Source organism: Tyto alba, unplaced genomic scaffold, assembly GCF_018691265.1.
Source record: "Tyto alba isolate M040663 unplaced genomic scaffold, T.alba_DEE_v4.0 Super-Scaffold_5, whole genome shotgun sequence".
In the NCBI taxonomy this organism is placed as follows: domain Eukaryota; kingdom Metazoa; phylum Chordata; class Aves; order Strigiformes; family Tytonidae; genus Tyto; species Tyto alba.
In genome coordinates, this window is record NW_024881326.1 from 7,009,794 (window position 1) to 7,031,633 (window position 21,840).

The 21,840-nt window shown below is 37.2% G+C and overlaps 1 long non-coding RNA gene across 1 annotated transcript in view; it reads right to left on the reverse strand.

The window, feature by feature from the left end:
* Positions 1-21,840, reverse strand: part of LOC116962416 — a 516,730-nt gene that overhangs the window by 295,231 nt on the left and 199,659 nt on the right. The window contains exon 3 of the long non-coding RNA XR_004407583.2: positions 9,116-9,216. This is a non-coding gene — a long non-coding RNA (uncharacterized LOC116962416). The remainder of the gene's footprint in view (positions 1-9,115; positions 9,217-21,840) is intronic.

Below are 21,840 nucleotides of genomic sequence, written 5' to 3' on the forward strand. Positions count from 1 at the left end.
CAGTACACTGAAGTTATTGTGCTATGACAGCTAAGTATTACTAACCGCAACCCAATGAGTTATGAGGCAAGCCTGGGTAAGAAGAATGATTGCAATTGAATCTTGCAGTGCTCTAGAGAAGCTTCTTTATTACATTTCTTCCAAATATCTTGTACTAAAGCAATTTTAGAAAATTTAACACAGTAAATAAAAATATTGCAACTTTTAAATGGATTATACTAAATGTCAAGTGCAATGACTGAGTTTAAATGCACAAATGCTTAATTAGACTTACCTTATTTCCTTCTTTTAAGGTAGCATCTGCTAGTCTCCATTGGCAGGCTCTGACAGAGAACAATATTTTGTCTGCTTGCAGGGAACTCAGTAAAATCCATTTCCTTATTTTTACAATATCTTGTGACATAGCAACATTACTCTGTATGTGTGAGTGTAAACACCGGGCATCTATATGCCTTACAATGGATTCCCTTCGGATGTAATTAGTCCTTTATTAGTAATTAGCAATTAGTTTCCTTGGTTATGGAGCGCTCATGTACTAAAGGAAACTAGGACTAGACCTACTTATTATATACTTTTACAGTATAGGATAATTAAAACATTAGACATGGAGTTTTCCTTTAGCTTAATCTATTTACTAATACTGTGAATGACAGAGAACTGAGAAAGCGCTTGCTTATTTCTACTGTGTGCAGGATGTTGTCATCCTGAAGTGCTGTAGTTAACACATTTCATAATACTTATCTCATGGGATGAAGCAGTTTCCTAAGATTAAAAAGGGAGGGGTGACTGTTTTAATTAACCTGCTGCTACTAAAAATCTAAGGATATTAATTCCATATCTCTAAATGGGTGCAAGATAATATTTTTTTTCTTGTTAGCAGAAGAATTCTTCCTGATTTCAATTTATAATACATAATTTTTGCCCACACAAAAACAGCTACAATCCTCCAATATAAGCAGACAGCTTTTCACAAAAACTCAGTCTCACAAATAAAACCAATGTGGCAAAACAAACAGAAACATTTAGACTATTGCTCTCCTTCAACTAAAATATGATGACAGCTGTAGCCACTGTGTAACAGAGAGAAGCAGAGGAAGAGGTAATACTTTGTCCATCTTGATATGACCAGGGAATTGAGGGAAGAGTGAAAAATGTAACGCACTGTGTTCATGTGCTGACATCACAGAGTGGTCACAGAACCAATTTCAACGTGAAAAATATCCCTGTGAAATTATTTTAATCTATTTATCTACATACCATCTCTAGAACATTCAGAAGTGATTCTGCACATTCTCAGTTATAGAAAACTCTCAAAATTTCAAAGAACATTTAGCACAGCAAAGTCACTCCTTGAGAATGGTTAGGAAAATCTTTTTTAAATAGTCTAGGAATTTCCACTAGGCAGTCTTTTAAAAGTCAAGTCCAGAACGAGTTGTCATGCTTGCACCTGTAAGCTTGCAAAACATCAGCCAATATTACACAGCTATAACCAATGCTATTAATCTTTCATTTTCAATAACACTAATTTAACAGAAAACTGCTTCATAAAAGGGAATTTAAACGATATACAATTCACCTCTCTTTTTAGCTTTCTACAAGGAGACCTTTAACTCACTCTTTATAACTAAAGCTAATAGCTATATACTATAACACTATATACTATAAGTTACTTACAGCTATATATAAGTAAATTCTAACTTCACCCATTCCCTAGTGGCAATTACTAGTGATGAATCCCAACATGGTATAGTCAATCAGAGCAAGACAGAAAAATTCGACATGTCAGAGCTGAGGGATGGAATCAACCAATTCAGTGACAAAGTGCAGCTGAAAAAGACATGTAAAATCAGGAACTACTTCTCACTGAAGCTGAAGGGCCATGCAGAGATAGAGGTGTGTACTAAATAGCCAATTCTTTACTTTCTAGCCTATTGTTTTCCTGTCACTCTTACCTTCCTTCTTGAAGTGTATTATAATGATGTATTTTTAACCTGGTTCTTCAAGAAATGGGGCATATGTGGTTGTGTTGCCTGGCCATCTGTCAATTTGCTATTTTCCCTCAAGCACATTTTGAACCTGTTGAACAATTTCAGCCAATTTGGCAGAAGGCTAAAGGTCTCAGACATACAAATTTCTGCATATTTCATCAAAAGCTATAACTAAAACAAAAGAAAGACCCAGCACATTGTTGCCTATATGTGGCCAGCCAGGCAGCTGGCACATCACACGACGTGCTATCACCCACCCACTCAGACAAGCAGGGGTATAACAGGGAGGCTGCAGACCCAGGAGGGGAGATGGAGATGAGCTCAAGTTACATGCAACTCCATCAGAAGCTGTGCTTCCTCAGCAGTGCTTTGCATTACCCAACGTAATTTTACTACCGTGGCATCTTCAGCCAAAAATCTGGCAACATTCACAGAAGGATATTTTGTTTGTTTGGGTTTGTTCTTTTTTTCCCCCTTCCAAATAGCTTACAATCCAAGACAAAAACAGAACAATGGGGTACATTAATTGTAGGAATGGAAAGAAGACCAGAGATGTTGTTAACCATTTCATATCCATGTACTGGAAATGAACACAGGTAACCCTGATGACCAGCGTTCTAGAATTCCCAGACACCACATTTTCCATCTAGCTCATATTATCTCTGGTTTAGATCCATAAACACTGGGGATTCTGAATTATTCATGGCACATAAAAATCTTAGAACCATCTTTGGTTACTGCATGCTAGTTTTCCAGGTGAGAACACTGGAACCTCTGTACTTGGTCTGAGCAAACATTAGTTTAGTCTTGAGTACAACTGACTCCAGCTGTGACCAGGAAAGGAGGAGTATATAACAAAAAGGAGTGATACTTCCACTGACGCATATACCCATAGCTCCCAGGTATCAACAATTTAGGTTTTCCTGAGCCTAATAGTGGCTGTATCCAAGCAATCATGTTTAACTGTCATCATTGTGTCTATTCTCTAGTAAGCTACCTAATTCTTTTTTACACATATTTACAGTTTTGTACTCAAAATCTTCCAGTAATAATGGATTTTGTAACTGAGTATGTACAAAAAAATATACCTTTTCATTTGATTAAATCTTCTAACAGATTAAGGAACTTCCATTTTTCTGTCATGGGAAACTAAATATTTGTTATCTACCTGCCATCTTCACATTATTTGTGGTTTTACAGATACACAGCATATTTTCACTCAATTATCTCCCTTATCTCCTCTCTGAGAAATCTTTTAGTGCTTTTGACCATCCGTGTTACCCTCCTCCATGCATTTCCAATGCTGGGTATATCCTCATTGAGAGGGCAGAGCCAGAACTGCAAATTCAACACATGGGCAAATGGGAGATATATGGCAGTGTAACAACTTTCTCATTTTTGTTCTCATTTCATTTACTAATAATGCTTCAAATTTGATTTTATTGCTAAGAAATGGTCTAATTCTTTAGAGAAATGTCCACAATAACTCCAAGATTTCTTCTCTGAACAATAATAGAGGATTTAGAGTCCACAGTTGTGTATCTGTAGTTCAGTTTATTTTTCCCATGTGCATTAATTTTTGAAACACTAAATTTAATGATTTTTCTTTCCGTCATTCAGTATTGTGTTTCTGTTATTATTTCTATCTTTCTCCCACTCCCCTATTTTTTGTTAACATCGCCAACATACTTTCTAAATCTGTTCTGTATTTCAAATTCAAAAAGCATATAACCTTATCTCTATATATTTGTGACTTGCACCTTCAAGTTCTACCAGGGACAATAAAGTAGATTACAGTAGTGAAACTAGTTTGACATGACTAAGGAAAATGTTAAATCAGCTGTAACAAGACATTTGAAGTCCAATGTATTGTGTTAATTTTCCTGTTTAACATTACAATAACATTGTCGGTGCTTTCATCTACATCCTTCTACAGCTTCTGGTCTTAGATTTTGTGTACCTCATAATATATATAGTGTCTATGTCTTTACATAATGGATATTTTGAAAATATTTCCTGAAGTCTGTTGCTCACTATCAGCACCATGTGGCATTATCAAGATTATTTGTAATGTGATTAGGAAGTCTTAAATACTGTTTTGTGCAATGAAGATACACTATGACAATATTTGAGTGGATACGATGAGTCATCCAGATTTTGATTTCATGAAAGCAGGACTGCATAACAAAGTATGAAGCAGCAGTCTCATTAACAGTACAGGCACATCCTGCCTCCCTCATTGAAAATACAGTCACATGCCATTATGCTACTTTTTATACAATATGATATCCACCTATTCTTAGCAAGCGTCATGTTGAATGCAAGTGGAATAAAGCGTGGCATGACTGTCCCTTTTGCTATTTTAGACAAATGCAGAGTGAAAGCCAAAGTGTTTTCACAGACAGTATGTTTAGGCAGAAGAGTATTACATTAGGATTCATAAGTACTCTACTTAACCTAGACTGCATGGTTACCTAACAACTGCAATAACTAGAGGTGTGCTGCTCAGTGGTGCACATTTTTACCAACAAATGGATAGGAAAAAAAATCTGGTTTTCTTCATTTCAGCTATTTTTAGTGTGTGAGCTTTTGCTTCTATGTTTTTCAAGACAGTTGACCATACTAATATGGTTGAAAGAATTCTGCCAAGTTGCATCACGTCATAGGAAATAATTTAACTAAAGACAGTATATTTTAAAGGGATGACAACATACTGTCATCACCAGTAAAATAAAAAATTATAACAAAAATGAGCCCACTATATTTCTTAAAAGCAAATACTGATTGCCTACTTTGCTGGAGTTACAACTGGCAATATTATAAGGCATTTGGGGAGAAGAGACCTCTATTTACTTCAATCCTAATAGCAATAAATAGTTAGCATACATCAGAATTCCTATCTCCCCAGCACTTCAACAGAATATCCACTACCTTTACCTCTGAGGAACTACAATCTCCAGCTACAGGGGAAAAAAAAAAAAAAAAAAAGGTATGGATCCAGTACTTTGGTAAGATTACAGAAGTTGCATCTGTTTACCCAGCTATCAGTTTAAAAGAAATGATCAGGCTAGAAGGGATGCTTGGAGGTCATAAAGTCCAGCTCCTTGCCTCAAAGCTGGTTCAAATGCCTCTATATCACTCCTGACAGATGTTTGTCTAGTACGTCCAGAGATTAATATGGCATTAACTCTCAAGGAAATTTATTTCAGTGCTGGCACTTAAAATGGTTCTACAAGAATATTTCTGAGTCAAAAAAAAAGGCAGAGAAAGCTGATAGGAGTAGAGCATACCACATAACATTTAGAATAACAGTTCTCCCTGGAGGAAAGTTAGAACAGCTCTGTATCCTCCAACAAATCATAGGACAAAAATCAACAAAATGCAAGTAGGAAGCTCAAATAAAAGTTGCGACAAAATCCTAAATTTGAGCCTAAAAATAAGCAACCACAGCAAATACATACAGGCTGTTTACTAAAGAAAGTTCAGAATGAAATTTGATAAATAAATAAAATATATCAACAAGGAACAGAATCACTATGCACTGCAATTCCAATCCTCAGTAACAAAAGTATAGTATTAAGTTCATAGTACTGATTTATCAGAAAGGTGACAAGGACTGTGAAGAGCATCTTTAAGGACAAAAAGCATAACAATAACAGAAGATTTCAAACACGCTCACATAAACTGGGTAGGTGTTAATGTAGGTGATACTGAGACAAAATTCTTAGGTAATATAAACATTTGCTTTTGGGAAAAGCTTGTTAGGGGCCAAAAGAAAAAAAAAAAACTAATTCCTGACTTCATACTGAATGGTGCCTGTGACCTTATTCAGGATATCGCTTTCAAAGATCTAATGTTAAAGAGGGATTCCATAATGTAGCCAGATTTAACATCTCATAGGAGAAACGAAAAATACTTTGTATCTGTGCTTAGCTTTAAAAAGGAAACTATATAAGAAGCAACAGCCAAAAAACTTGTATTTTTGAAAATCACAGATTGTATAATGACATCAGCTAAAACACACAACATATGAAAAAAATCTTTAATAGCTCAAAAAGACCACTATAGTTCAATAACAGAGGTTATCAGAAGCAGGAAGACATGCTTCAAACAGTGCAAATGTCTACAAGAAGGAAAACAGGAAAGAATATAATATCTAGGAAGCTATATGTAAAAATGTAAAAATTAAATAAAATATTTTGTTGAGAAACAACTTGAAGAAGACACTAAAACTAACAGTAAATCCTTAAAGCATAGCCAAAGCATGTAGGCTATCAGTCTTTCCGGAGGACCAAACGGCAACAGAGGTACAAAGGGAACATTCGAGGATAATGCTGTAGAAGAAAAGCTAATAAATTACTGTAGCTGGAATATGTGCAGCCACTTAGACTCAACAACCTTTGGGGATATATAAGAGGATCTATCTTAAACTGATATGTTAGGAGAAGAGGGCATTAAAAAAAAAAAAAAAAACAACTGGTAAGAGGAATAGTAACACATTATAGGACACAAAGGAGCATCACAAATCTTAAATATAAAATTTCTCAACTGCTATGTGGATTATTTAAAATATCATTTGCATCAGATGGGTGGAAGATGGTAAACATAAGCCAGCAGTTGCCCAGTTTTTTAAAATGAGTTTTTAGGTGATCTAGAGAATTACAGCAAGTATATCTGCACCCAACCAAATCATAGAATAATGATCAAAAGAAACAGTAGATACAGGAACAACCCTGTTATCATAAAAAAGAGTCAACACAGTTCTCATACAGGTAAGTCATGCCACTGAAACCTGTTAGAGTTCTCTGTAGGGTACAATCAAGGCAGTTTATATGATGTACTTGAATTTTCTAAAAGTTTTCAGCAGGATTTCTTAACCAAAGGTTCATAAAATACCATGGGAATGTCTTCTTATGGATTAATAACAGATTAAAAAGATAGGAAGCTAAAGTAGGAATAAATAGTAAGGCTTCACATGAAGCCTCTGCCCTGAGGTTTGTGCTATTTAGTATTTTCAGAAATGATCTCAAACAGGGGTGGCAGGGATAGCAACATTTTCTACTATTGACAAATTATTCAGGATAGTAAAAAGGCAAGCAAGCTGCAAAGACTCGCATAGGAATTTCATGTTACAGAATGATTAGGCAATAAATTTACAGACAAAATTCTGTGTAAATAAATGTAAAGTAACACACATGGAAAAGTAACCTTAACTATACATATTCAGTGACTGAGTTTAAATTAGTTATTAACTTTCAGGAAAGCTATCTCAGAGTTACAATAGATAGTACTACGAAAACATCAGCTTGGTACTCAGAAGCACTTAAGAAGGCCAATAAAGCATTAGGAACTGTTAGAAAGGAAGATAGAATGAAGGAGAAACACCATTATGCCATTTTATAACTCTATAGTGAGTCTGCTGCTGCATGAAATCTGATTTCCCCAGCTTGGAAAACACCAAACATCAGAGAAGGTACAGAGAACTGCAGCAACAGTGATCAAAACTCTTCAGGACACAGAGACAACAACAGAGAGAAAATTATGATATTTCAGGATTCCCATAAAGTAAAAATCTTAGGGTAGAGGAGAAATTCATTTTGGAAATGCCAGCATATGTTGACTCTGAAACACAATATGCTTCTTAGAACTCTGGCAGCTGTGACTGAAATTACAGTTAAACTGCCGAAGTTTCATGGATCAAACACTCTATGGACAGCCCTGTAACTCAGTGTACCTCAGTCCCCAAGGGCACTAATTACTTTAGTGTCCTTCATTCCTGGCCTGCATGGCAGCCCCAGCCCTGGCTACCCTGAACGGATGTGATCCGTCCTGCTACGGGAGTCCAAGCCTAAAAATCCCCACTGTAGACTTGAACCAAGGGTGTGGAGAGCTCCAGCTTGTACTAGGACTCCAACAGATCTCACACTCAGGGATCTGGATAGAAAAACTTACCGAGGATCACACGTAACATGCTTGGTGCAAATAAATGTCTTTGTCCTCATCCCCATCAAGCATGCAGCCTCCACTTGAAACTCAGACGCTCATTTGTCAAACAATTGTCATAAAAGAATTAAAGCTTGAAAATTATTTTTTCTGAGAGTCTCTGCATAGTCTAAAAGAAAAGACCACACAGAAACACCATACTAGGGTAGAAGAGCTCATATATACAAATAGATATGGAAAGATATAGAAAATAAATTGAAGAAAACTTCAAATCCTTTTTTTTTTACCATCTCAAAAGCATGTTTAAAGTAGGTCATTATGCTATCTTGCTTAAGGTCTGAAAAAACACCTTCAGTATTTTCGGCCGGCCTTCCAAAGTCAATGAACATGATGATAGTCAACTTCCCATCTACCAATATTCAATTTCTCAAATGTCTCTCCAAGGCAATTCAAAAGAAACTCTTAATCAAATAGACTCAAAGAAAAATAAAACTATTCTGTTCTACAGTAAAGTTTACAGTAATGATGTGATTAAAGAGGCACCTCAGTCTGGCAGGTAAAGACAAAATGAGTTCTAATGGCTAGAGATTGAGACTAGACAAAATCAGACCAGAAGCATTTTTCACAATGAGATTAGATAAACTTGGGAGCCATTCATCAATGGATATTTAATATCTTTATATCCCCATTTCCTAGAATACGTTTGACTGCAAACGGAAATTAATACTGTAACCCATGGTACACAGAAGGTCAGTCTGGACAATCGCAGTTCTCTCTTCTGCTTTTATAATCCGTGAAGCTGCAAACATATGTCACAGAAAGCATCTAATATTTTTTAAACTAGTTCACTGAAAAAAACCTTCTCCTGTAGAAGACGGGAATTCCCATGGCTAATACACCAGAACATAGCTCTGAAGGCTTATAGTCTTTCCATGATTGGTTTCATATTTTAAAAAATATATTAAATTTGTGACTGCAACCAATAGCTTAACAAGGAAGACCACAAAGACAAAGGTAATTTAATTTCAAAAAGCTTATGATTCATGTGTTGCAATTGTGAATTTTCTCATCTTCCTCACAAACATTTACTTCATTACTAATCCTTGGACCTAAGTTAAAGAATAATATGTATTTCCTACTTTTTCTTAGGAGGAATAGAAGATACTAGCTCTTGATTTACTTACCATGTCCCATTTCTTTCTCTCAAATATACCTGCGTCATACCCACGAGTATTCATACCTTTCCAAAACAATGTCAGTCCTTATCTTCTCACCACTTCTGTTACTAAAAAGAAAGCAAAACAACAGTAAGAACTGTTAGTAACAAGCAGCCATAGAAGCAATAGAATGTGATTTACTGGACAGAGATGTATTGGCTTGAAAACTTTTAGGCAAAATTTAATTTGGTATCAGCTGACAGCTGTTCTTTGTCAGTTAGAGTTTTAATGAATCTCAGATTGGAGGAGGAAATTCAGCTGAAACCATAAGTTGGTCTCATTTTGATCAAAGCCATTATGTATCTCGTGGTTTCTGACCAAAATCCCAAACAATCTTGGCTTCCTCAAATTGGTTTAAATTCCTTCTGTTACTTCTACCCTATTTTACTGAACTGAAATAGATCAGCCTCAAATTTCACAGATTTCATGACATTTTCACACAGCTTTAATACAAATAGTGGCCAAAATTGAAGCCCAGACTAACACAATAACTCTTCAGACTGATCTGTAGCCCACAATATAGTGTGGCCCCAGTTTGAAAACCTAGTATTTGTAGCTGATAAATAACTTACTGCAGTCGAAACTCCATACCATGAAGGCAATGAGAATGATGCCATAGGCTCAGTTTGGTCCAGATTTTCTTTGTTTCACTGGAAGTTTTATATTTGTCACAATAAAAAAACATTTTCCTTTATTTATTCTTTTTTTAATCCCAGTGTATATGTATTAAAAATATCCTATTAAACATTTAATGAATGCAAACTCAAAGGAACACCTTTATCATGGATATAGTAAGCCATCCTTTTATATATCATTTGTAGCTACATTACTCTAAGGTTCAGAACCCATCAATTAGTAATTATCATTGCCATGTAACAGTCATTGGAGGAACAGAGAAGCCCCAAAAGCAAAGCTGTTCTTCCTCTCACTTCATTTGATTCAGTCAGGGGCTTTCCAATTAATTTGGTGCAGTTGGGTCAGACTCTGCTCATTCAGTTACAGGTTTATACACTATATTTAAGAACAATATGTACAGGCATACAGAACATGAATAACCTGCCCCTTATTCATGGGAATAACAGCCTTTCTCTCAAGTGAGCCTGACATATGAAATAGACCTACTCAGTTCCCTCATTATCTCTCGATTTACAGAAATAATCTAAAATTTCATGGATTAATGATTGTAGATCCATCAATGACAAACTGTGATTAGCTACCTCATTAACATTAATGCACCACCTATCTGGAATGCTGTAGTGAGAAATAGTCAAAAATTAATTTTTACCAACAGACTTTTTCCTCTCTTTAGTATTATGGTAAATGTAATGACTTCATTGTTTCTGTTGCTGTTGATGGGCAAAATTCCACTGAGTCCTTAGATATCCTAGCTATTTGTATAAGCGTAAATTTAGAGAAGTAGATATTCTTTTATATTTCTTGAAAAAGAAGATAAAGAGAATTGTAGAAGAGTCTAGACAAACATGCAAACATGCCAGAATCATATGAGATATGTCATGACTTGAGATGTCATGTGTGTATCTAAAAGTATTATGATCACAATGAGTAATTTAAAGATGCATCACCAACAAAGATTCCTTAAGTAATTGATGCAGATGGGTTTAGATGCATGGCCATGGGGGTTGACAAATTTCATTGAGCCTAAGACATGTGCCTTGCCTATCTGCTGTTGCTGTGTTTGAGTGAACTTTCTTCTATGCCAGTGGTAATCCAGGCATATAATTACAACATCTTTGAGAAAACTCATCCAAGGAACAAATAAGCTTGCTCTAAAAAAAAAAAAATCTTCATATTGCCCTGACTCATAAATCTACGGTGCACTTAATTAAATTCAATAGGCAATTTTAGGGAGAGATAAACAAATTAAAGAACCTCTACTAAATGACAGAGAAAATTCCAAATAAACATAATCCATTTTGCATTTTAATTCCAATGTTTCTTGTCCTTGTAAGGGTTGATACTTGCCTTATTCATCCTTTTACTTCTTGAAAAGCATTCTCACATAAAGATATTAAAGAAACATACTACAAAATACTTTTTTTTTTTTTTTTTTTAATTAGGTAACCTAGCCCATCCTCTGTGGACACATAGAAGAAGGCTGGAAAAGACAATCACAATTTTTTATTATGCCACGGAGCTTTTCTTTAATGATTCTTTTCCTCCTAACCCCTCTAGAGAACAGCAATTAGCATGCTGCTTGTCCAGATTCATCAGGAATGGCAACATATAAAATTGTAAATATGCCATACATGTGTTAGATTTATTATGGTATCTTCTAGCCTGACAGATTTATATATTGTCTTTTTTTCTTGAAAAGGGGAGAACTGCTGTACAAAAGAAAGAAAAAAATTTGTAAGGTTCAGTCCTCAGCTGTGTGTAAGTGCCCGTATGAATCTATTCAGATTCTCATGCTATTCCCATCACCTTGAAACCCCCATTTCCTACACTCAGCCTCTCTCTCACCACCTCTAGAGAAGAAAGACCATTTCTTGCTCTTTCTGTTGTGTCTCACCATACGTGTTTGTCATTTTCCAAAATCCTGTTTAAGGTATCATCAGAGAATAGAAACCAGTTAAGGCACAGGTTCTGAATTCTGCTCAGGAGAAATCTTTTCCATCTAGGTGTCATGGAAAGTTTCCTCTGTGCATACTAAACCATCCCCCAAGTCTCTCAAGCCTGAGAAACAGTACACACTTCTTACCTCCCCTTTCTTTTCTCATGCCCACATGCTCCTTCACAGATTGTTCTCCCAAGCACCAAGAAAGCCAAGATTTCTGTCCCTCCTGTCCCTACTCCACTGCTGAGCACTGCACAGAGCAAGCATGGTCTGGAGGCAGACGGGGGCATTTCTGTGACCAGCAGCCAGGAAGTGTTACCCAGGGCCGTGCTGATTTACTGCAGCTGCTGGGGGAAAGGCTGGAGGCAGGCAGAGAGAGCCAGCAACAAATGACAGAAAACATTTGTCTTCAACAACTGAAAAAGTAAAGGCAAAAAATCTAGAGAAGCTGACAGGTGGTAAATCATGAAATGTTTCATATGGATTTTTAAAAAGATATAGGAAACCACCATGTGGTGCTCCCACGCACAGTTTTATAATATATGCGAGTCTATCGATGAAACAGGGAGCAAAGGAGATATGCGCACTGCAGAAATGTTGTATGAATGCTTTTCAGCTCCCTGTCATTGGGCTCCTTTCATTCCACCCACTAAACCTGGAATAGCCTCCCAGTTTCTCGAAGTCTGGCATCTTTTCTCTTCTCTCTCCTTTTTTCAGCTCACAGTCAACCACTCCATTTCTCAGCTCTCTCTCCTCTTCTTCTCCCTGGGCCTCTGCCTCCTGTATAGATGTGTGGTAGTTTAAGACCCAATTAAACCCTGCACCAAGTAATTCTTTCATACCACCTTTCACCTTTTTTTTCATTATCTTCCCAGTTTGTCTAAATTCTGCACAGATTAAGACCATTTCCTTGATGCCTCTAACAGAACATATCTGAAAAGAGAAAAGTTACAAATATTTATAAATAATAATTGTGTTGAATAAGGGTAGGGCCTGAAATCTTTAAGGGAAAGGTCTATTTCTTCTTTAGAATGTTCATTTTCCAAGGCCTTTAAAACTCTTAAATGTGGGACTACAAATTCTGTTGCTGGGTTCTGTATTTTGAACCTACTGGACAGATCATTTTAGTTTCCAAATGTAAAAATGCAGCCTCCTGACATGCATTATGAACAGGAAATTTGTATGGATATGGAAAAGCCTGAGGTTTTTTTCTTATAAGATCAAAAGAGAAAGTAATTTGGGGAGGGAAACAGTTATTCAGCCTTAAAAATATGAGAAATAGTGGCGGTATTTTGAGGATATTAACGTTTTCAGCCTGACCCCTGAGCCAGACAGGCAGTTTGAAGTAAATTCCACATGCAATTTTTATTCTTCCTCCTTTTTCTATAAACATTGAGTTAAAATACAAGGAAAAGGCAATACAAGTATTGCTTGGTATATTAGTAATATATTAAGGATTTATGTATTTAGAATATAATATTAAGGATAAACAAATGATTAATGGTCATAGAAAAAAAAATACTAGCACTTTGAGAGGTGTTGGCTCAGCTAAGTTGCTAGAGCTACTATGTATATCTTGATTAATACCTTGGAATTTGATTCTTTCTACATCACAAAGAGTTAATATGAAACTGGGTTGTGTTATTCAGTAGACAAGGTGTTGCACTGTCAAGCAACTGGAGCTTTTGCATGATCGGTTGAGCTACTGAAAATTCTCCTAGCTAGGATGCTGTGGTCATTTTTAAGATACTTCACGGTGAACGGGCATTTCACATACTTAGATGTCAGCACAGTTGTTTTTTCATCTAATAGGACCTCAGGCTCTGCTATTAGAAGGATCTTAGTAACTGTGAGATGTAAGGCTTAAATGTCAGACATATAATATTTATTAGAAGCAGCAGAAGAAAAGGTTGCAGCCACCCTATATAAAATTATTTCTGATTTGAATGGAAAGCACCACAGATTTCAGTGTTAGAAGAGTCAGCAGTTACATACTGTAAAATTATTAATAAAATCCTTAAAAATATAAGAAAGCCTTCCATTTTCTCCAGCCAAAACCTGAGGCTATGGCTGAGTGAAGTTCCAAAGGTCCAAAGAGAATGAATGACTGCAGGTTGTTGTCTGAGGTTCCAGACAAACAATGCAGTGTGCAGTACAGCAAAGCATCTGTAAGTGTGCCCTGAGATGATTCCCAGTGCTTCCTGTTTCCCAAACCAGGAATGTCAGATCTACAAGCTCTTTCACTGTATTCTGCACTAAAGGAAAACTGTAAGTCAGGGGAATCACAATTGTAAGTGAAAGTTAAATGGCAGTACAGAGTACTGGTATACCAACTCCAGAAAGTTGTTTCCTAACAACCTGCTTAACTATTATGAGAGGCCTGTTGTAATAACACAACTGGATTATGGCTGTGTAAAATGACCCAATACTACACAGCTGTTACAAGTTCTCTAGGCATATTTTGAAATCTTGAATATGCCTATGAGAAAGTGTTTTCTGATTTTTCCTGAAGAAGATAAAGCAGTGTCTGAATTAATGTTCACAGAAATTTTGCAAATTTTTTATCACAAGATATCTAGACCAGTAAAATGGATCCATTCTATTGTTTCTCATCCAGAGTCAAAATCTATACATGGAGTAGTGGTGTCTGATTCAGATATCCATAAGTCCAGATTTCACCCTGAAATATCAAAGGGTTAAGATTGAAAATTCCAGCTTGGTCCACCCCTGTTAACTACCAATACCTATTGTTCAGTGGAAAACTACTTTGAATCTTGCAGCTCTTTGCCTTCTGTTCCCTAGAATAATTTCTTCCATGTGATATTTGCTGCATGTGTGAAAAACAAATTTATCACTCAAATGCATATATTTCCAATGCTCTCAAAGAACACTGATTCAAACAGTGATTCAAATTTTCAGCAGCAGTAACACCACAGAGTTTGGGGAAAAACTCTCTAGAATTCTGCTTAAAGAAGAAATATATGGAACAATAGCTAAATGCAAACAATCCTTCCCATGTGAAGCATGCAGAAAACTATTAGTGATGGAGAGAAATTTGCAGTGCATTTAGACAGCTTAATTTATGAAGCTTGCCAAAATAACTAAAATAAATCCTACAAACTTTTCAACCCAAGTGGAATCTTTTCATTTAATGAGTTAAAGGAGTAACAAATGTCTTGACGAATGTGAATTTTAAGTCCCCAGACATGATAACTTATTAAGAATCTTGCCCACACACAGTCTCTCACATGTACCAGTATTGCCTAGTCCTTGCTCAAAGCAGGGACCTTCTTCTTGTGTGTGGTATCAAATTCAAAGTATCACATTGCCATCACCATGGTAACCAATGGACCACCAAAATTTCAGAGAGCAAACAAACTGCATACTCCTACTTGCCTCATTATGCACTGAGAAAGATAATTTTTTCTTCCTACATTATGATGGTATTGTGAGAAAGCTGATGTGAAACATGGTCACTACCATGTCCAAAATGCTAAATAAATTCAAGACATCAACTGACAGCAGTTATCCCTCAAAGCAAGCGTTGCACCAGTTGACAGTGGAGGTAGTATAATGTCTGGGAACACTGTAGCTGGGGCTGAGAGACTAATAGCTTCTAAGAGTAATTTTAGATGCATTTGGAGACTCGAACCGAGAGTCCAGAACAATCAAGAATCAACCCTGACTGATGAGGCTATGGCACGGGTTACTCGCTGGAGCTGTGCTGTTCACATAAGTTCTTCCTTTGGCCCTTCATAGTTGCAGGCAGCATCTTTCAGCAGGCAGTACAACATACATGCCAGAACTGCAGCTGGCAGCTGAGGAGGAAGTGGAAGGCAAAGTTACCATATGTGTACTGCAGCAAAAGGCTTTTCCTCTAAAGAGTCAACATTTATACAAAATATGATAAAAGTTAATATAATGCTTATGAATGCTCTCGAGGCAGCTGCCACTTGTGGGCCTTTGCCATCTCTCTGTAGGGCAGGATCAGACCTTTAAATCACTTCACTCCTGAGGACTTAGAAACACATCAGGGTTCGCTATATCAACAAGCATGTACATGTTTGCCCACTGTCCACAGCTAAAAGGAGATATTTGCCAGGTAACCTGCTCTGCCAAGATAGAGCCGTATCCCTGCCTGAAGACCAGCAATGATGCCCGAGTGTAGCAAACAGGGTAAAGCTCTTATCTACAGCTCTAAATCCATTTATAGTCTCACTTGCACATGACTTATGTTGGTTTCAGTGGGTGGCAATTCTACTTCTCTGACAGTATTTTATAATAAGAGATCTATCTAAAGTAAAGAGGGAAATACATTCCGATTCCAACAGAGCACTCAGGATGGGAACAGACTTCCAACTGAAGACATTCTTGTAGATGTATTTTATTGGTTTGATAGAGTATCAGCAGTAAAAAATGAATATGTGGAATTTATCAATTAACTGACATCAGCCTAAGACAAATCTTCAGCACCTCACGACAGTCTGCAGCGGCTGCTTCCAGCTGCAGTGCTGTTGGATGCAGTCTGCTAGCTATGCACTACCTCTTTTCAAGCAATTTTGGGGTTTTTGAATATAAATATTTTTATTCTCTATTCTTACATGCAAAGGCTTTTAAGTGAGAAAGAGAAAAAACATGCCAAGATATACTTGCATCATATTTCTCTTTTTATGGCTTTTCCTTGTAATGCCAAAGTGCCATGCATTTATTTGGTTTTTAAGTGAGAAAGAGAAAAAACATGCCAAGATGTACTTGCATCATATTTCTCTTTTTATGGCTTTTCCTTGTAATGCCAAAGTGCCATGCATTTATTTGGTTTGACCCAATTAAGTAATACATGAAAACGTCCTTCACTAAAGTTCACTGATGCCAGCCACTGCTGCAAATGACAAACACAAGGACCTAGTGGGTTACTGCTGCACATTGAAATGTAATCAAAGACTGAAATGTAAAAACATAGAATGAAAAATGCAGATGTCCTCCAAAAACAACTTACTACTGGTGAAGATTTACATTACATTCGTCTAGATACACACATAATATATTTACTGGAGAAATTGTAAAAGGTAATGAGCTAAGTTACATAGGAAAGATCAGTCCTTATACAATAAGGATACAGTACTCATGTACTGTTTACAAGTCTTGGAAAAGGTAACTTAAAATATTGACAGTCTAGTAGAAATTGGCAGAAACAATGAAACATAAAATACCAGGAGCTAAACACAACATGCTTACACCCAAAGTCTGATCACCAGCATCAATGAATGTCTAACTATATCAGTGAGAAAACTTGGTGCTTTGTAGTTAGGAACTCATTCTTGAAAAACCACTCCCTTTCCCAGCTCCTTTCCACCATTTCTTGCTAGTAGACTGGCAAATGGAAAAAACATTGATATCACTTAAATATCTTTCTGCATAATTCACAGGTGCCATAAGGCTTGTGCCCAATGAACAAATGCACCCGCATTTACCTGCAGTTGTAAAACTAAAGCCTCCATACAGTAAACTGCTTGCTTTCATGAAAACTACACTTCCTCTAGGTGTCCTCTCATGTGCTAACCCACACAAAGCTCCACACTCCTCTTTAATTTAGTTCTATCCCTCTACTCTAAGCTCCAAGGACTGTGGCAGGAGTGAATATGCTTGTTGACATGAGACACAGTGACTCTGTTACCACATAACATGCTGAACAGCACTAAAAATAAAATTAAAAAAAAAAAAAAAAAAGCAAATTTAGCTTTAAATAAACCAACTACGAGACAATCAGCCCAAATAGCAGCAACATATACTTTAGCCTTAGTTAAACTTGTGCTGGAGACAAGCACAAGCATCTCTTCTTAGCAGCAACAGAAAATTTCCTGCTCTGAACAGGGCGGCAGTAAGGGGAGGATGGGATGCTGAGCTGGAGTACCACCTCTTGTACTTCATCTCTCTGCTTGGCCTGTGTAAAGAATAGAGTCAAAAGATAAGGAACATCCCAGAGCCTGGGATGCTGGAAACAATGTGCAAGAGCTGTGGTGTGCCACAAAGAACTGCATCTACCTATATAGCAGCTATAGTTCTGGATGAGCTTTCATGTTTAAACACAGATTCACAGTCAGTCGCCAAAAGCAGCAAAAAAGTTATCCCCAAAAGAAATTAGATGGATACATTGCACCATTGCAGCAGAAACATGTTATTAAGAAGTCAAGCTTGCTATTCTTTCTCTTTAAAACACTTAATAGTAAACTGTTAAAATAAAACTTGGGTTCCTATCTCCCACTTTACTTGAAATTCTTTGTAGGAGGCATGAATCACACAAGATATGACAACCACCATATCTGGAGGAGTAGCTCTTGGCTTTCAGACTCTCAGCACAGAAAGTAATGACAAGAATACTGGCAAAGGCTACAAGAAGGCTTTGGGACTGTGGCTATCTATACTGGAAAGGGGATTAGTGCCTGTCTATTCTCCTCTCCTTTGTGTATATGTGGATTCATCACTTCTGAGACTGTTTCCCTTATCCAGCTGCTCCTGTTATTGATGACAGAGTAGAAGTCAGTCGAGAGAAATGTCTCAGAAGCCCTTCACAAATAAGTGGGGCTCTCCGAGGGGATACAACAGCATTATTGTTACAAAGCATCAGGGATGTGCGCAGTGCTTTCCTTTCCCCAAAGGACTTAGTCATACAGGAGGACTGTAGATAAGGAGAGCACAGAGCCAGTTTAGGACTGCTGAGCATGCCACTTTGCTAATTGTGATTCAATGAAGATGAAATAGATGCTATCTGTTTGTCAACAGCAATGTTGTGGCCAACACACCCAAGCACATATTGTGCATATGACCCAGCAGGTCACCGTTCTTTCCAAAGAGACCTCAGACACTCATGCTGGCTGCTGTTTCTTTCACTGGTCCTGGGGTTTTGCTGCTTTTCAAAGCAGCTCTAGAGAGTGCTGAAATGAGCCACTGCTCTTGGACAGCAGCGAGAGTAACCAAAAGCCCTAGCGAAAGCTCGCCACCCAAGGTAGCCACACTCCTGGGGTCCCAAGGAAGGATCCTGCCAGGATGTGTTCGGGTTGTGTGGCCCATGCAAATGTGTGGCCTTGCAGGGGGACTGGAGGGGAAGCATCTTGGTAAAATGACTCATTGTTGGACATACAGGAGAAAATTCTGGTTAGTTCGGAAGGGTTTAAGTATTAATGTCTATGGAATTTTATTTCTGAACCAAGTGTGGTCCAACTATGTTTTCATAGCTTTTCCTTGTAACGTCAAAGTACCAGGCATTTATTTGGCTTGTCTTAATTAAGAAATATATGAAAGCCTACTCGGGTCACTCTAATTTTGAGCTAGTAAGGAACTGCAAAGAGAGATTCCTGCATCTCTGAAATCATTTAAATCTTATATTGGATGTTGTCACCGAAGCAAAATTAGAATCTCAGTATTATCCATTCTTCCATTTTTACTTCTCTTTGAACTGGCATTCACAGTAGTAAATGCGCAATGATATTATACCCCTGTCTTCAGCTGATAATGAACAATCCACTAGATAGATATATAGCTGTCACTTTGCTTCTAGGATCCATGGCATATATTGAAAGGACATTATAAGGTTTCAGAATTGTGAGTCTGATATATGTAAATGTTTTTAAAGTTTTACTGACAATGGAAATACATCCTATGAGCTATACATCACTAGACTGATGTCAGAGAACATGATACTAACTTTCAGTCATTTTGGCATGCCATTCTCCTAGTGATGAAGCAAAGAACTTGGTAAGCATTCAAGCAACTTCTAATTTAATTTACAATAGATCCTTTGACACAACCGCAAACTGAACATATCCCAGTTAAAAATAGTGTATGGAAGTTCGTTTCCCAGTTACTTTGGTGACATACAGGAATACTAAAGAGCACATTTCCTGATTCTGCTCTGGAATGATGTATCAATAAACTTCGATAGAAACAATTTCTGGGAAGCAATTCAAACTCACATATCCTTGATCTACACTAAGGTTTGTTACAAATGTGAGTCCTCCTTTTATTAACCTTTACATCATAGCATACCTTGGTATCTTGGTATTCTTCTCTGGTGTAATCCTGTCAGCTGTGCAAATTTGAATGACTTTATCTTCAAGTGACAGTTATATCAAAATTCATTAATTTCATCATCAAAAATAAAAGTCAGTAATTTCAGTCAATCTTTGCATTGTTCAAAATCACACTGACCAATTACATAGCAGTGCTTTGTCTAGTGCTGATTATAACTTTGTGCCTCCATTATGCAAAGTGGATCATACCATAGACACCAGTCACAGACCTTCCAGCTCCCTAATTCGATCCTGAAGAGTGTTAGACAATTAATCTCCTATCACCCTTGCATTGTCTGACAGTAAAGCACAACTTTCACTAGGAAAAAATGATAAAAACATCATTGCCTAGACCAGATTCACAACTCTTGATAAATCCCCATGGAGACTGAATCCCTGTAAACTAGAAGTGGAGCTGCTCTTTCCAGCTCCCACAGTGCTGCAGGACAACAGCACTCACCACTCCCCGGCTTGAGGTGGATCAGTAAGAATAGAAGCTTTTCTCTCCTCAAGTACCATCAACCTCACGGGAAGAGCTTTAGCGACTGACATGCACAATGAAAACAGATCAGTTTTACACCAAGAAAACCCTAACATAAAATTAAAAGAAGCTTTAATAAGACAGGGATGTCTTATGTGTACTTTAAAATTACTGTTCGGGAAACCAAGCCCAATGCAAAATACAGTCTGAGTTTCAGTGAGATCTTTGGCAAAAATTCAGTAAACTTGAGCTAGGACCTAAACCCATTAGTGGTCTAGTTTCACACACACTTACATTTTAGGCTGTAAATGTCATGGAGCTCATGCAGTCATTAGTCATCCCTATGCACAATACATGCATACAGAGGCAAAATGAATGTGGTAGCTGACTTATAGCAGAGTTCTTTATGAACGCCTATCTTGAACATTAATATTGATAAAAGTATCATTAATAATATTGGATAGCAGAGTAAATTGGTTTCAATATATATAGGAACCTCTCAAACTTTTTTTCCTATAGCTGGGGTAGCACCTCTGCTGGCATTTATATAAATTCAATTTTTAAAAAAAAAAAAATCTTGGTGATTTTTCTTGCCTCTGTACTTGAAGAGTCCAGATAAACAGGGACTGAATGCTGAAATACTTTGAGAAAAACAATTCACTGAAGATTTCCAGACCCGGGTTGAAGAATGAAAAGGGCTGGACCACCAGATTAGCATCCAGGGGCTAATTCCTTGCCTGCATAGATGAACACAGCTCCACTGGGCAGAGAATTTGCCCCCCAGTCCTGTGACTGCTGATCCAAACTGAATCCACAGTCTACTGCAGAAATGCCCTGACAGTACTTTGCTGTTTCTTTTGCAGGCTCACAGCTAAAAGTGAGATAAAAGACCACACCAGAAGCCTTCACATTCCAGTTTATCTTCGCAGCCAAAACTGCACTGTTAGCTACTACCTCTGCCTGCCATGTCATGTCCTCTCCCACACTCCTTGCATATTAGCTGTCCTTTAAATGACTCATCCACTTCTCCATCTGGAGGGAACATCTCCTTCTTTGTATTCTTTTGAGGAGGGCTAATAAACCGACTGAGTCATCACCATTTTTCACATGGTTTGGTCTTAATGTTTCAATACTCCAGTTTAGACAATATCCACTTGGAGGAGTTCTTTGCTCATCAGCAGGAAAGAAAATAACTTGACTCCCTAATGAAAACCTCAAAAACATCCCAACTACTAAAGGGTAATGAGACATGGCCCTGATTGATTACCTAATAACCTTTATCTAGATACTAATGAATGTAATAAATTGTGGGATTTATGAGTAGCCCCTGTTCAGAGACCATCTTTTAAAGCACTCACTCGAAGAACACTAAGTTGTGACATGACTTCCAGCTTCAGCTTCACTGGAAAAAAAAGGCCTTTGTGATGTGTAGACTTGAACCAACAATCAATCAGCTGAGATGTTAGAAGTGAAACAGTCTAGGAGAATAAATTAGCATTAAGTAAAGCTCCTCTCAATAATGTTCAAAAAAGAACCCTGTATTTAAATGTTCAGGCATACTTTGGAGGTC